The sequence below is a fragment of the Oculina patagonica genome, chromosome 2 (assembly GCF_052425735.1).
Source record: "Oculina patagonica isolate OP01 chromosome 2, crgOcupat, whole genome shotgun sequence".
NCBI classification, from domain to species: Eukaryota; Metazoa; Cnidaria; class Anthozoa; order Scleractinia; family Oculinidae; genus Oculina; species Oculina patagonica.
The window spans coordinates 16402321-16417958 of record NC_135759.1 but is presented as its reverse complement, the minus strand read 5'-3'; the positions used below and the strand labels follow the sequence as shown (position 1 = coordinate 16417958).

Here is a 15638-nt window from a genome sequence, read left to right as displayed (position 1 = left end):
CGCATTTATTCGCGTTACATCCGATTTTCACCACACTTCGCAAAAAGCGTGACTAGATAATTACCCAGTCCCTCCGCAAATTTTAGCTGAAACACTTCAATGTGGCATACACGACGAATAAGCCCGCTCAGTCAAAAGTTCGAAATCACACGCGGTGGAAGTTATCGATCGCGGTCGATCGCTACTAGCCCAGAGAGAGTTCTCTAGCTCCTGGAACAAAAAGATTACACCAAAGATGGCATTCCAAGTGATGAAGAAAGTGATTTGGATCGACAGCTGCAAATTTAAGCGACGAATCGGGGTAAGAATTGAGTAAACATTCGCGAAGTGAAAACTGAGTCGCACGTGTCAATACACACGCGTGGTCTGAAACGCGACGAAATGCTGTATTTAGTCGACTTCTTACGTTCAAAACCTTGCTGATACTTTGAAATAAATGTCTTGGTTATATTTGAGCTTTGTGAGATCGATATTTTTGGAGGAAAGGGGGTTTTGAGACAACAGATGTGAAGATAATTTAGTGTAATTTATGCACGGCGTCACTGCAAACAAATATTGAAATAACTCGAATATTGCACAATCTGAAACGCAATGTATGCTTTATATAGTTCACTTTTTACGTTCAAAACCTTCCTGATACTTTGAAATAAATGTCTTAGTTATATTTGAGCTTTGTAAGATCGATATTTTAGGAGGAAAAGGGTTTTAGGACAACAGATCAAAAGATAATTTGAGTTGAAGCTTTGTGTCAACAAGAAGCTCGAATTTCACCTATCACGTTTCATCTGCGTCAATTCAAAAAATTGCCAAAAATTTCAGAATTAATCTTTTTTAACCAAAATTGCTGCATAGGTTGGCAATATAATATGAAACATTTTTGTTTTTAAGCTTTTCTTGCAAACTTTTACCATTTTTAGGTTTGTTTATTTTTGTCCATTATCTTTTGCAAATTTATGCTAATTTATGTGAATTAAATTAATGTAATCAAAAGTATTATGGGTTGTTTCGGACAAAAATTTTTTTTCCTGAAAGCCCATTTCATAGGCTTTCAAATGAGGTATGGCTCTTATCTCAATTCTAAATCCCAGCTGAGAAATAAAATCAAAGGCCCTTTGGGCTGTCTCGTGTCACTCTCTTTTCAATATGTGTAATTTGCGATTTAAACTTTCGCTTCTCGCCTCGCCCCGCCTCCTCGCCCCGCGCGTAATTTTTTTTCGCTATAAGCTCGACGAACTCTTCGAAAAAAAAATTTGCTTCAAGCTCGACGGACTCTGCGAAAAAATAGGGACTGCTCGTAGTCTATGTTAAACCACGAGGTATAGCCTCGTTTTGGTGCTAAGCTTGTTTTCGTTCTATAAATTCATATAGTGATTGTTCGTTTATAATTATTTTTGATGTATTGAGGTCTTGTTTCTTTTTTTTGTAAAGTTCTCAGGCTCAAAGGCTAGTTTTCTACCAGGTAGTTCTGTTTCGTCTTAAAGGCAACTTCACAGTTTCAATTCGCTAAGGGTGCAGAGGATTATAAAGAAGGGGCATTCCAAATTACCTTATTCTTACTAATTTTGCGCGTACTTAATTAAATTTCGCGAGTATTAATTTGCGCGATTGCAAAAAAAAATTAAGGCAAAAGTGTATTAAATTTTGCGATTTTGTCAGTGTTTTATAGCACAGTGGTCAAAGACTAAGAAACTACTAGACATATACAAAGATCTGGTTCAAGGAGTCTCGGCAAACGGAAACTTTGGTGACTGTACTAAAGAGGTTTTGGCCGATTTACAAATTGAAGAAAACAATAATCAGATGAAGGGTGCTAGTCGAAAACAAGACGGAAATGTATTTTCCAGGATAAATAGCTACTGTTTCAAACATTTAAAATTTTTTACTGTTTTGATATAATATGGTATTCGTCGCTATTCAGGACTATTCGTCACTATTCGCAACTCTTCGTTAGTATTTGAAACTATTTGTCATTATTTGTTACTATTCGTCACTATATATCCAACTACTATTCGCTTCTATTGGCCATTATTCACGACTTATCACATACTATTCGCGACTATTCGGGAGTATTCGTACTATTCGCGACTATTCGCTATTCGGTTTTTCCAGACATCTATTTAGATCAAGCCGCCATTCAACACAGGAGAGGGGACTGCTCAGAAGCTTTTAAGTGTAATACTCCATAATTTTCGAGCTTTTTTAAAAGTTCGCGGACACCGTACCTCACCGATTTCGCTGAAATTTGTCATGCAGTCTTGTTTTAGGGTCCTAACTACCAAATGGATATTAAAAAGTTTCAATTCTTTTTATTTTGGAAAATATCGAGAAGGCCGATTTGAAGCGTCCGTGACGGCCCGCCAACATGGCGGATCAAAGGTGTTCTTGTTACTTCGACACTGAACCTGCCGTCACAGTTTCTCGATCATACTTGGTATGTTTATAAAGAACTATCTTTCTTCTTTCTTTATATCAAAATAGATTCGGCAAATGTTGAGTTTGAATGATCAACGGCCAAGAAGTTCGAAGGTATGTTAACGATGTTTTGAACAGTCTCAAATTTACTACAAAATGAAAGGCTTATAACTCCACTGTTATCTCGATTTAGAACAAGCCATTTACCATGAACAAAGCTTGTTCATTGGTGAATTGATTCCATTAATAAAAAAATTGGGGAAATGTAACCGTTAAGAATAAAAAATTATGGAACCTCTAGTAAATTGGCCATTTCAGCGCCATTTCAGCGGATCAGCTCATTTAACAGCAAATAATCGGGAGAAACATGAAAGAGTTACAGTCGTTTATCATAAGCAGTTTTCAGGTATTCTTTGCTTATCTTAAACAAATACATAATCTTTGCCAAAGATATGGCGATTTTTGAGCGTACGATCGTTTCTCCAAATTTTTATGTCGGCAACTTTATTTTCTTTGTTGTCGAGATTATACGCTGTTGTTATTCAATATTCGTTTCACAAGAACTTCTGTTGCTCGCATTTCCCAAATCACTGTTTAAGAAATTGCCCATTCCGTAACAGGGTCATTCTTACTTTTTCTTTAAAAATTACTAGGAAAGCGAGAATGTCATAGAACGGTTTTATACTAATGAAAATACCTGTCAGACATAACTTAAACTGTTTGTGTTATCTGGCTGTTTTCACAAATATGCAAATTAAGGAATTCTTTAAGTGCCTATCTTTAACTATTTCACGCTTAAAGATTCCTTTAAATCTTTTCGCCTACCTTTTGGCCAAACGAAGTTTTGTGTCTCCAGGCAGAATGCTCGTTATCAGCAATGAAAGTCGAAGAGATACAGAAGCTCGAGTAAAATTCTAACTGCTGTGAAATGAACATCGTTTGAGCTTGACGTGTATTTATAGATTGCTCATTTAACAGCAAATAATCGGGAGAAACATGAAAGTGTTACAGTCGTTTATAATAAGCAGTTTTCAGGTATTCTTTGCTTATCTTAAACAAATACATGATCTTTGCCAAAGATATGGCGATTTTTGAGCGTACGATCGTTTCTCCAAATTTTTAGGTCGGCAACTTTATTTTATTTGTTGTCGAGATTATACGTTGTTGTTCGTTATTCAAGTATTCGTTTCACAAGAACTTCTGTTGCTCGCATTTCCCAAATCATTGTTTAAGAAATTGCCCATTCCGTAACAGGGTCATTCTTACTTTTTCTTTAAAAATTACTAGGAAAGCAAGAATGTCATAGAACGGTTTTATACTAGTGAAAATACTTGTCAGACATAACTTAAACTGTTTGTGTTATCTGGCTGTTTTCACAAATATGCAAATTAAGGAATTCTTTTAAAAAGTGCCTATCTTTAACTATTTCACGCTTAAAGATTCCTCTAAATCTTTTCGCCTACCTTTTGGCGTGTCTCCAGGCAGAATGCTCGTTATCAGCAATGAAAGTCGAAGAGATACAGAAGCTCGAGTAAAATTCTAACTGCTGTGAAATGAACATCGTTTGAGCTTGACGTGTATTTATAGATTGCGCTCGAGCTCCGTTAATTAAGTTTATTCATTTGGCGATCAGATAAAAATCAATGAATGATCAGAGTTATTTCTAAGTCCATTTCTAAGCACGAGAAACACGGAAGTTTGTTTCAGAAGCATTTATGCATAGAAATACCGGTTTATTTTTGAGCGGTAAATCTGCATTTATAATAGCTAGGAGTTTGGGGTGTTTTTTGGTGTTTTTTTTTTTTTTGAGGGGACTCGGGGGGGGGGGGGAGGGGGGTGTGGAAGTGGTGCCTTCGTATCCTCTTTTGTTCTTTTACACAGTGGCCTGAATTTGGAACAGTTCGGGGAATGGATTATCAATTACTCTTCGTTATGCCATGTCACCCCTTAATGTGGGAGCGCCGCGCCTCAATTCACGATAAAAAATTTATGGCCGCCCGGTCCATTTATTTAGTTCTCCGCCAGGTCTCTCAATAGACAGGTTACGAGCCTAGTGGCCCATCCGGCCGGAGCTCATACCGGTTTCCGCAACGTGAAGCGACAACGAGTATTTTTTACTCCACCCGGATGGGATGCTATTCCATCGCAGGGTTACCTCCCTTCCCGAAAAGCTAAAGATTGACTGGTAATCATTTTTACACCTGGGTAAAGAAAGGGACTCTGGGAGTTGAGAGGCTTTCCAAAGAACTTTTAAACGCATTGTCCCCCAAAAGCTCTATCCAGGACTGTTTGGTCCAGAGTCCAGCGCAGTGACCATTATTAGGCCATCACGCTCCCCAACCGTGTAAGAAAGTGCAAAAATCTGCTTGGGGTAAGCCCTGGGGTTGTACAGTTTGGTACGAAATGTGGGCTTTTAAATGTGTTAATTAAGTTTATTCATTTGGCGATCAGATAAAAATCAATGAATGATCAGAGTTATTAAAGTCCATTTCTAAGCACGAGGGACACGGAAGTTTGTTTCAGAAGCATTTATGCATAGAAATACCGGTTTATTATTGACTGACGCGGTTAAAAAATACTCGGCTTCTAGCGGTAAATCTGCATTTATAATAGCTGGGAGTTTGGGTTTTTTTTTGGTGTTGTTGTAGGAAGGCGGGGGAGGGGGGCGGAAGTGGTGCCTCCGAATCCTCTTTAGTTCTCTGACACAGTGGTCTGAATGTTGAACAAAAGAGCTCATCTGTTAATAAGCATAATGCGAGCTGATTTTGAAATGAACATGACTTTACGTTTGTGTCATCAGTAATTATCGTGTTCGAAGAAGGCGTGGCTTACTCGCGGCAAGAACAACATAATAACAGTGAAGCTAACACATTTTCCTCATTGATTTGAAATGAATTTCGAATCAATTATTTTTAGGGCAAGTTAAAAGATAGAAATGTTTTTCGTCCAGATTTTTACAAAAAAAAAAGCAGGTGAGAACTTAGCTGTTTTTGTTATCTCGGACTTTTTTTTTTTATTAAAGTCGAACCTCTCCATAAGGACATCTCTCGTGATGCGTCATGACTTACATCACGTATGTCCTTATCGCCGACCTAGGTGTAGAAAGGGACTACCGTAATTACTCGAATAAGCGCCGCGGCGCTTATTAAATTATTTACGCCTCCAGTGCGGCGCTTATTAGAGGGCGGCGCTTATTTGACGGCGGCGCTTATTAAAAAGTTTGACGCCACAAAGAATCTAATCCTTTACATTTATTAAAATAGGGTCCCCTGATTGCCAAAAGTCGTCTCTTGCTGAAGATTGTACTGAAGAATGTTCAATAGACAACCTAAGCGGTAAAACAAGCACTTTGAACTGCAGAACGTCGCTTTTGATGGAAAGAAATATCCAAGTTTGTTTAAGAGTTGCTTTGTAGTTCTGTTTCTAGTTAAACAGATTTCCTTGAATAAGCGCCGCATCGGGACTGCGGCGCCGGGGGCGGCGCTTATTAACTTTTTTTGTCCGAAATGCGGCGCTTATTCGAGGGCGGCGCATATTCGGGGACGGCGCTTATTCGAGTAAATACGGTATGATATTACAGAGGCTTTCCGAAGAACTCAACGCAATATCCCCACAATTCAAAGCCCGTACCGGGATTTAAAAATCTCAAAAAAGTGTTAATATGAATTGTAAATCCACTCATAGCGGTCTGGCCTTACCAAAACCTGGAGAGAGAAAAAGACAGTGGGTAGATAAATTCGAGAGTACGCTGTTGAGCAGATTCTGTGAAATTCCCCTTTTTCTCCTTTTCTCTCATAAGCCCTCCCAATTCAAGGCCCATATGTTTCTTCCAAGTCAACTGTCAAAGTTTAAGGCCACTTTTTTCCTACCAGGTTACCGTCTTGAGAGTTTTAAATTTTATTAAATCTTGGTGACACTGTCCCTTTAATTCATTAATGTAATTCAAATCAGTTTATGAAAACGTTTTTTAATGTCGCTTTAAGCCACCGCACCCCAACCACGGATATAAGACCTACCACATTTAAAAGCCCACATTTCGTACCAAACTGTACAACCCCAGGGCTTACCCCAAGCAGATTTTTGCACTTTCTTACACGGTTGGGGAGCGTGATGGCCTAATAATGGTCACTGCGCTGGACTCTGGACCAAACAGTCCTGGATAGAGCTTTTGGGGGGCAATGCGTTAAGTTCTTTGGAAAGCCTCTCAACTCCCAGAGTCCCTTTCCTTACCCAGGTGTAAAAATGATTACCAGTCAATCTTTAGCTTTTCGGGAAGGGAGGTAACCCTGCGATGGAATAGCATCCCATCCGGGTGGAGTAAAAATACTCGTTGTCGCTTCACGTTGCGGAAACCGGTATGAGCTCCGGCCTGATGGGTTACTAGGCTCGTAACCTGCCTATTGAGAGACCTGGGGGAGAACTAAATAAATGGACCGGGCGGCCATAAATTTTTTATCGTGAATTGAGGCGCGGCGCTCCCACATTAAGGGGTGACATGGCATAACGAAGAGTAATTGATAATCCATTCCCCGAACTGTTCCAAATTCAGGCCACTGTGTAAAAGAACAAAAGAGGATACGAAGGCACCACTTCCACACCCCCCTCCCCCCCCCCCGAGCCCCCCTAAAAAAAAAAAAACAACACCAAAAAACACCCCAAACTCCCAGCTATTATTAATGCAGATTTACCGCTCAAAAATAAACCGGTATTTCTATGCATAAATGCTTCTGAAACAAACTTCCGTGTTTCTCGTGCTTAGAAATGGACTTAGAAATAACTCTGATCATTCATTGATTTTTATCTGATCGCCAAATGAATAAACTTAATTAACGGAGCTCGAGCGCAATCTATAAATACACGTCAAGCTCAAACGATGTTCATTTCACAGCAGTTAGAATTTTACTCGAGCTTCTGTATCTCTTCGACTTTCATTGCTGATAACGAGCATTCTGCCTGGAGACACAAAACTTCGTTTGGCCAAAAGGTAGGCGAAAAGATTTAAAGGAATCTTTAAGCGTGAAATAGTTAAAGATAGGCACTTTAAGAATTCCTTAATTTGCATATTTGTGAAAACAGCCAGATAACACAAACAGTTTAAGTTATGTCTGACAGGTATTTTCATTAGTATAAAACCGTTCTATGACATTCTTGCTTTCCTAGTAATTTTTAAAGAAAAAGTAAGAATGACCCTGTTACGGAATGGGCAATTTCTTAAACAATGATTTGGGAAATGCGAGCAACAGAAGTTCTTGTGAAACGAATACTTGAATAACAACAACGTATAATCTCGACAACAAATAAAATAAAGTTGCCGACCTAAAAATTTGGAGAAACGATCGTACGCTCAAAAATCGCCATATCTTTGGCAAAGATCATGTATTTGTTTAAGATAAGCAAAGAATACCTGAAAACTGCTTATTATAAACGACTGTAACACTTTCATGTTTCTCCCGATTATTTGCTGTTAAATGAGCAATCTATAAATACACGTCAAGCTCAAACGATGTTCATTTCACAGCAGTTAGAATTTTACTCGAGCTTCTGTATCTCTTCGACTTTCATTGCTGATAGCGAGCATTCTGCCTGGAGACACAAAACTTCGTTTGGCCAAAAGGTAGGCGAAAAGATTTAGAGGAATCTTTAAGCGTGAAATAGTTAAAGATAGGCACTTTAAGAATTCCTTAATTTGCATATTTGTGAAAACAGCCAGATAACACAAACAGTTTAAGTTATGTCTGACAAGTATTTTCACTAGTATAAAACCGTTCTATGACATTCTTGCTTTCCTAGTAATTTTTAAAGAAAAAGTAAGAATGACCCTGTTACGGAATGGGCAATTTCTTAAACAATGATTTGGGAAATGCGAGCAACAGAAGTTCTTGTGAAACGAATACTTGAATAACAACAACGTATAATCTCGACAACAAATAAAATAAAGTTGCCGACCTAAAAATTTGGAGAAACGATCGTACGCTCAAAAATCGCCATATCTTTGGCAAAGATCATGTATTTGTTTAAGATAAGCAAAGAATACATGGAAACTGCTTATTATAAACGACTGTAACCCTTTCATGCTTCTCCCGATTATTTGCTGTTAAATGAGCTAAACCGCTGAAATGGCGCTGAAATGGCCAATTTACTAGAGGTTCCATAATTTTTTATTCTTAACGGTTACATTTCCCCAATTTTTTTATTAATGGAATCAATTCACCAATGAACAAGCTTTGTTCATGGTAAATGGCTAGTTCTAAATCGAGATAACAGTGGAGTTATTAGCCTTTCATTTTGTAGTAAATTTGAGACTGTTCAAAACATCGTTAACATACCTTCGAACTTCTTGGCCGTTGATCATCCAAACTCAACATTTGCCGAATCTATTTTGATATATAGAAAGAAGAAAGATAGTTCTTTATAACTATGCCAAGTATGATCGAGAAACTGTGACGGCAGGTTCAGTGTCGAAGTAACAAGAACACCTTCGATCCGCCATGTTGGCGAGCCGTCACGGACGCTTCAAATCGGCCTTCTCGATATTTCCCAAAATAAAAAGAATTGAAACTTTTTAATATACATTTGGTAGTTAGGACCCTAAAACAAGACTGCATGCCAAATTTCAGCGAAATCGGTGAGGTACGGTGTCCGTCCAAAGTTCGAATCTTATAGACTATGACAATTAAGTCAGAGAAGCGTGTACTCGACATCAGACTGAGGCTGTTTGGGGCAGGGGTTACACAACATTCACTAGGCGACTACATCTTCGTTCTTGAGCCCAAGAAGCATATCAGACGGAAACTGTTTGGTGAAGAACATTCAGAGACTGCTGACAGTTATCTTTCAGTGGGGGCTACACAACATCCAGTTGGAGACTACAACTCTGCTATCGAGTTTAAGAAGGGTGCACTTGAAATAAGACGGAAACTGTTTGGTGAGCATCCATTGACCACTAACAACAACCATGAAGTGAGGGTTACACAACATTCACTAGGAGACTACACCTCTGCTCTCTACGTCACCTTGCGCCGACCGTTTTGCGCTGTTTTCGATTTCTTTTGCGATTCATTGCCCGCTTTTAACGATCAAAGAACAATATTAGAAAATAGAGTACTGTCGAACCCCTATTAAGCGGCCACCCATTAAGCGGCCACCTCCTGTTTAGCGGCCAGTTACTAAAGTCCCGAAACTACTGTCAGTAAAATACTGTTAATAAAACCCCTCTTAAGCGGCCAATCCTATTAAGCGGCCGCGGCCACCTTTTTGCCGTCCCGATGAGCGTTTTTCTATTGCTTTTGCCCCTATTTAGCGGCCAGTAAGAATGTAATTTACGATGTTTGGTTTTGTTTTCAACAAAAATGAGAGTGGCGGCTGATAAAATCCTTCAAACACAGGTTTATTGTCGTCTTCATGTGATTCCGTTAATGCTAATAAGCGGCCAACCCCTATTAAGCGGCCAGTTGCAATTCCCCGAGGATGGCCGCATAATAGGGGTTCTACTGTATTTCATACATGTTTTTTGTGACGAAAACGCTGAAAATAGAAATGCCGGTATGTTTGTAACGAACGTTTTACACATACATTCCCCCAGGTACGTTACCGAGGTGTTTGCGGTCACACACACACACTTAACACTTTACCAAGGTCAATCTTTCATACTGTTTTCGGCGCGAAATGCGAAAGTGGATAATTCGAGGGTGCTTGCTAGCATCATCTCGCATTTATTATTCATGCTGTTTCAACAGTCCTCTACTGCTTTGTTATGTCAGTGTTTCAGACACCGAAGAATTAGAAAGCGAAGACTCCGTTTATAAATCGAAATACATATAAGAAAATGCACTATAGATCTTCCTTGACTTGTGTTGTGTTCATTAAAACGCCAAATTTCCAAAAAGAAATAAATCAGCAAGCCATTTAGCTTTCCACATTTTAAGAAAGACCACGTTTTTGCTGCCTTGAACACGCAAAGGAGTGTAGCTAATTGTCGAGGGTCGAGAGTCGAGCGTAAAATGTCGAGAGCCGAGGGTAACATGTCGAGGGTCGAGGGTAACTTAAAAAAATATAAAAATAAATTTAAAAAAATAAGAATATAGAAATAACTAATAAAATGAAGAGAGAATTTTCTTTCGCCAGTTTTTCTCTTTTTCAATAAAGCGTTGCGTGACACGCCGGGCCAAATGACGTTCGGCTCCTTGTATTCTTGGCTTTTTAAGAGATGACTACCAACTGCGCTCTCTGTTCTGTCACGCAAACGTGGTACTAAAAGAATTGATTGATAAACTCTTATCAGTGGAGTGCCCGGAAACATGCACGCTAACTTTCATTTTTCGGTATTCACGCTTATTGTTACCATTTAGGACTGTAGAACATTTTAAATTCTCACCAATCAAACAAACTAAATGTAAAACCAACGGAATGAATTTACGTTTGGTGGCAAACTAATGAACAGCAAGCCATTTAGCTTCAATGAAGATCATTGAAGGTTTTCCATTATGGCCATACCTTTCCGATAATTTCGGGAGATAATATGTAAAAGAAATGTCATCTCCGATCCTGTTCATTAGTTTGTCACCAAACTTAAATTCATTCCATTGGTTTTACATTTAGTTTGTTTGATTGGTGAGAATTGAAAATGTTCTACAGTCCAAATGGTAATAATAAGCGTGAATACCGAAAAATGAAAGTTAGCGTGCATGTTTCCGGGCACTCCACTGTTAAGAGTTTATCAATCAATTTTTTTTAGTTGACCTCCGGAAATCTTAACCTCGCGCCATCATTTATTTAATTATAAATTTCTCTGTTTATTTTATTTGCTTATCTTTGAGTTTGCCTCGCATTCGGTAATTTTATCTTGGGGTACTTGAAAAACCTACCTCTTTACCTCGGTAACTTCATGGATAGTATCCATGGTAACTTTCATGGGCAATTCGTTTGTTCTTTTTTATGTATCCAGGGAAAAACACCGCGGTAAATTTACCTTGGGAAATGTCGGTCACACACGATTTGTGAGTTTCCCGAAGTAAAGAGCCCTTTTACCACGGTAAAAGGACGATGCGTAATCGCATCTGTATAAGTTTGACACACTACACTAAGCTATTCTTTTCTTGAAACGCTACACTGCTACACAATGTTCATGGCAAAGCCACTGCCCGGCTACTTTTCGAACAGAAATCAAGTTATCGCCGCGTAGAACACAAAGCACATGAAAGCAAACTACTCTCTGGCAGTTAGAAAGAACTAATGCAAAGTATAAACGAAAGAGATAACTTATATTTGACGAGTTCTATTAGGTAGACAGAAATTCTTACATTCGATGTAAACAACTGACAAGACACCGTTTGACCTTGTATCGTATATCAACTTTTGTTGAACAATCATTCAACACCGCATTTGTCAGCCTCTTTTATTTGTTAATTTTTTGAAAAATTTCCTTAAAAGTAGTTGGGTTAATACGCTCGGTTAATACTCTAGCTTAGTAAAAAATACTTCAGATGTGAACAGGTCTAATTTCAACTTTTAGAAAACAGTTAAAAAGTAGCCTACTTTGTAGCCGTGGCAACGTATCGTGTTCAAAAGAACCGAAGTGCACTTCCAAAACAATTATTCGCCTCAGGCTCAGTGAATCACGGCAGATATATCTTACGCGCTATCAAAACAATTTCAGGAAATCGCGGAATGTCAATCAAATGCGTTATCAGAACACGCAAGACTTGTATGACACGCTCATTTCTTTTTGTACAAAGAAAATTCACACAATCACAAATCACGCATTTTGTTCCTTTTGCGATAACTTAAATCGACGGTTTGCAAGAGGAGCAAATTCAGATCAGCCAATGAACGGCGGCCAATATTGGCCATTTCCATTGAAAAGCGCCACATTTTATAATCCAGCTGAACTGCGAAGCCTGCCAGCAGGTCCAGAGCCTGCACATGATCCAATTCGCTTGCAATCACTAATTCTACTGGCAAGAAGCACGCCATCGCTGCCATCGCCTCAGTCTTCAGTTGCAAGTGATGTCGAAGTACTTGCTACGGCAAACACAAAACGAAAAAACCTCGCGTTAAGTCTGCTGATAGGACTGAGAAAGAAACGCACGAACTTCTTGAAGCGTGGGCCCCCAAATTCAGTAAGCTGTGGGGAGTTTCACAAAGAGGAAAAAATCAAAATCTGGAACGATATCTATTCTTTGTATAAAGAAAGGTGTCCAGAAAGCCAGAGAATGCTACAGCAGGTGAAGAATCTAGAGTACGAGTTCAAGCAGTTCAAGCAGCGATCTCGCTCGACTGGAGAAGATGGAATTCAGAAAATTAAAGAAGGCTTCCCTATTTCGACATCTTTGTTGAGGTGATGGGACACCGCCACATCATCGATCCCTCTAAAATGGCCGATTCCTATGGCCGATTATTAAAATGGAAATGAGTTCTACCTTTATACCTCAGAGCCGAGTGTAAACGAGGGTTCGCAAATCGAAAGTGTAAATGTTTCTCTCGATGAATCAGAACCGCCTGAGAAAAGAAAGGCAATAAAGTACTACTCCAGACTGGCAGAGTTCTTTTATTGAAATGTGGGAAAAAAGTATGGAACAGCACAACGCAAGTTTTGAACGATCGGCTGAAATGTTCCATGACGCAGCAGGCAAATGGAACAAACAAACGCCACAGTTGACATTTTTAAGATTTAGCATCAAAATAATTGTCTTTATCTAATCGTTTATCTTCTGTTATTGAATCGTTGTTATCGTTGTCACCCCTTTTAATACTGCAAAACTCACGTAGCAATCATAGTCTATTTTAGGATGCTCGTTTTTTGTTCAACCTATTTAAACGCAATTCTCCAGCGTACTTTAATTTCAACATGCCAAATGCTACAGATCGTAGCTCACCGAACTTTAGGTTTAACTTTCTCTGCTCCTGAGTCAGGCGTCCTCTGTCCGGGTAGGGTTTCACTAGCCAGTTCGTTAGTGGATAGGCAATGTCGCCAGCTAAAAGGGGCCTTATTTCTGTTCCATTTATATTGCCTGTTGGACCACTACTACACTAACATGTTTTTGGCGCGTGCGTTCACAGGTAGATGCAATCGACAGTAATAATTTGCTCGTTTGCTGCAAGTTCAGAAAAAAACGTCATCTCTTCTGCCTGCATTGTGTGTCGTTTAATAACAGAAAAGGTCAACGCTTAATATCATCGTGGGAGTGCACCGATCAGAAAACCCGAAGAGGACTGTGAACTAACTACAGCAATAAACGAAAAAAAGAAAAAAAAAATTAAGAACAGTAACGCGTGCCTGTATTTTTACATAAAAAGCCTTTTACAATAAATACTCCTAATCTAGTTTGATAAACCAGCGCGTTAATTGCGACCTTTGTTAAGAAACATTATCTGTTCTTTGATTACGAAATTCCGGCGGCCTCAGATCACAAAGCAAATGTTGACATGGCGGGAAAATTCCGCGGCCTCTCAAAGCAAATGTTGACATGGCGGGAAAAATGTTGACATGGCGGGAAAAATATTGACATGGCGGGAAAATATCCCCCTGTACAATTATCTCGTGTCGTCATGACAACGTCATACGACACGAGACAATTAAGGAGGACAAAGGTCAATTTTGGCTGTAATTTGATCGGACAAGATAGAGTTAAAAATGTATAAAATGGCTTCGAAGTTGTTGTTTTACAAAGTTCTACCCTCGCTGCAGGAATAAAAGACTGGGGATTATTTCCCGCTCGGTATCATTTCGGGGCCACTATAGGGTCGCTAATTTCGCCGGGTAATTTCGTGTAGGTATAAGCAGTTTGCTCGGTTCTACTGTTTTGTCGTTAACCGCAGTGAGCTAAAAAGTAACTTAACAAGCTGCCCATGAAAAATGTTCTTAATAGGCTCAAGTATATTATGATTTCCTGTTTTTCTAATCTTTCCATGACGGAGGTACTTTTGTCATTTACAAATACCAATAATCTTCCAATAAAATAAATACTCTAGCTAGAAAATAGAAATTTAAGCTTAAAGTAGTAGAATGAGATTGAAGCAATTAAGTTTTATACTTACAAGTTTGGTCAGAAAGTGGTCTCTAGATCTTCCGCCTCTTTCACAGCTTTTTCACAGTTTCAATGAATTTATATTGTTTCTTTAAGTATCGGGGCCCTTCAACTAAAATAAATGGGATTTTTGTTTAACATACAAAGGAAAAATCAAAGGAAAAATCATTGTTTACATACAAAAGGAAAACTATTGTATTTATTTAATTCTCGTCATTTTGCATGAGAACCTTTCAGCTGTATTAACTTTGATAAACTGACTTTGAACTAACAAGGGAAGCTAAAACTCAATACATGTGTGCTTAACAAACATGTTTCTTTTTGGTGTTGTTCACATTTTTCTGTGTAAAGTTTGTTTTCATTCCAACCCCCTCTTTACAGTAACATTGTGTTCATCTGAAAGGAACTGTTTTTTCAGTAACAACTGAACACATAGGAAGATCAACGAGGCTAATTGGGATTCAATCTTCGCCAGCTGTCAAGCTACACACCGAAAATATTTTACGCAAATTATCGTGAAAAAAAAACAAGGGCAGTTATATGTAGTTATCAAAACATGCTCACTTAACCGGTATGGACATGTACAGGATGCAAGGTTACGGTACAAGTGTTCATTGATTATATTTATTTCATCTTCTAGTGCAGCTTCAAATATTGTCATTGGTAGAACAAGCAAACATGTTATTTTATTTTTCCTTCGCACGCTTTGTTATTACTAGTTTCAATTTTATTCAAACCGTTATTTAACGTCAACCGGTAAAGAAACAACCTTGTTTTGCACCTGACATCACTCAGCGTAACCCTGAACACATGACCTTTTCGCTCGCCCTCGCGCGACCCGAAAAATAAACCGTCTGTTCTGCAGGCTAATGAACTGCACGAGCCAATTTCCACCGTGATAATACTACTCGGCGGCAGTGGTGCCTCTAAGAGATGAAAATAAATTCTAACACGCCCAAAAGTATGATTCTGCATGATACCTTTTAGGGATGACTCCTTAAATTCCCGACGAGCATCCCTTTCAAGTTCAAATTCAGCACGGGAGTAAGTGGGGCTTCCATCTATCGCATTTGTACACTAAACGGGGCTTCCTAAATAAAAGCGGTGGTATTTTACAAATTGCGAGTCGAAGTGTAGGAAAGGGCCTTTAATATATATTAAAAATATCTCAGAGATAACCGAGATATTCGAGAGAGATCC

At 38.8% G+C, this 15638-nt stretch overlaps 1 protein-coding gene across 2 annotated transcripts in view; it reads right to left on the bottom strand.

Moving 5' to 3' along the window:
- The window catches only part of LOC144643179 (uncharacterized), a 33700-nt gene extending 19221 nt beyond the window's left edge, over positions 1 to 14479 (bottom strand). For both annotated transcript variants that reach the window (XM_078502345.1, XM_078502347.1), the window contains exon 1: positions 14449 to 14479. The gene's annotated coding sequence lies outside the window, so the exon portion shown is untranslated. The remainder of the gene's footprint in view (positions 1 to 14448) is intronic.
- Positions 14480 to 15638: the final 1159 nt, after the last annotated feature.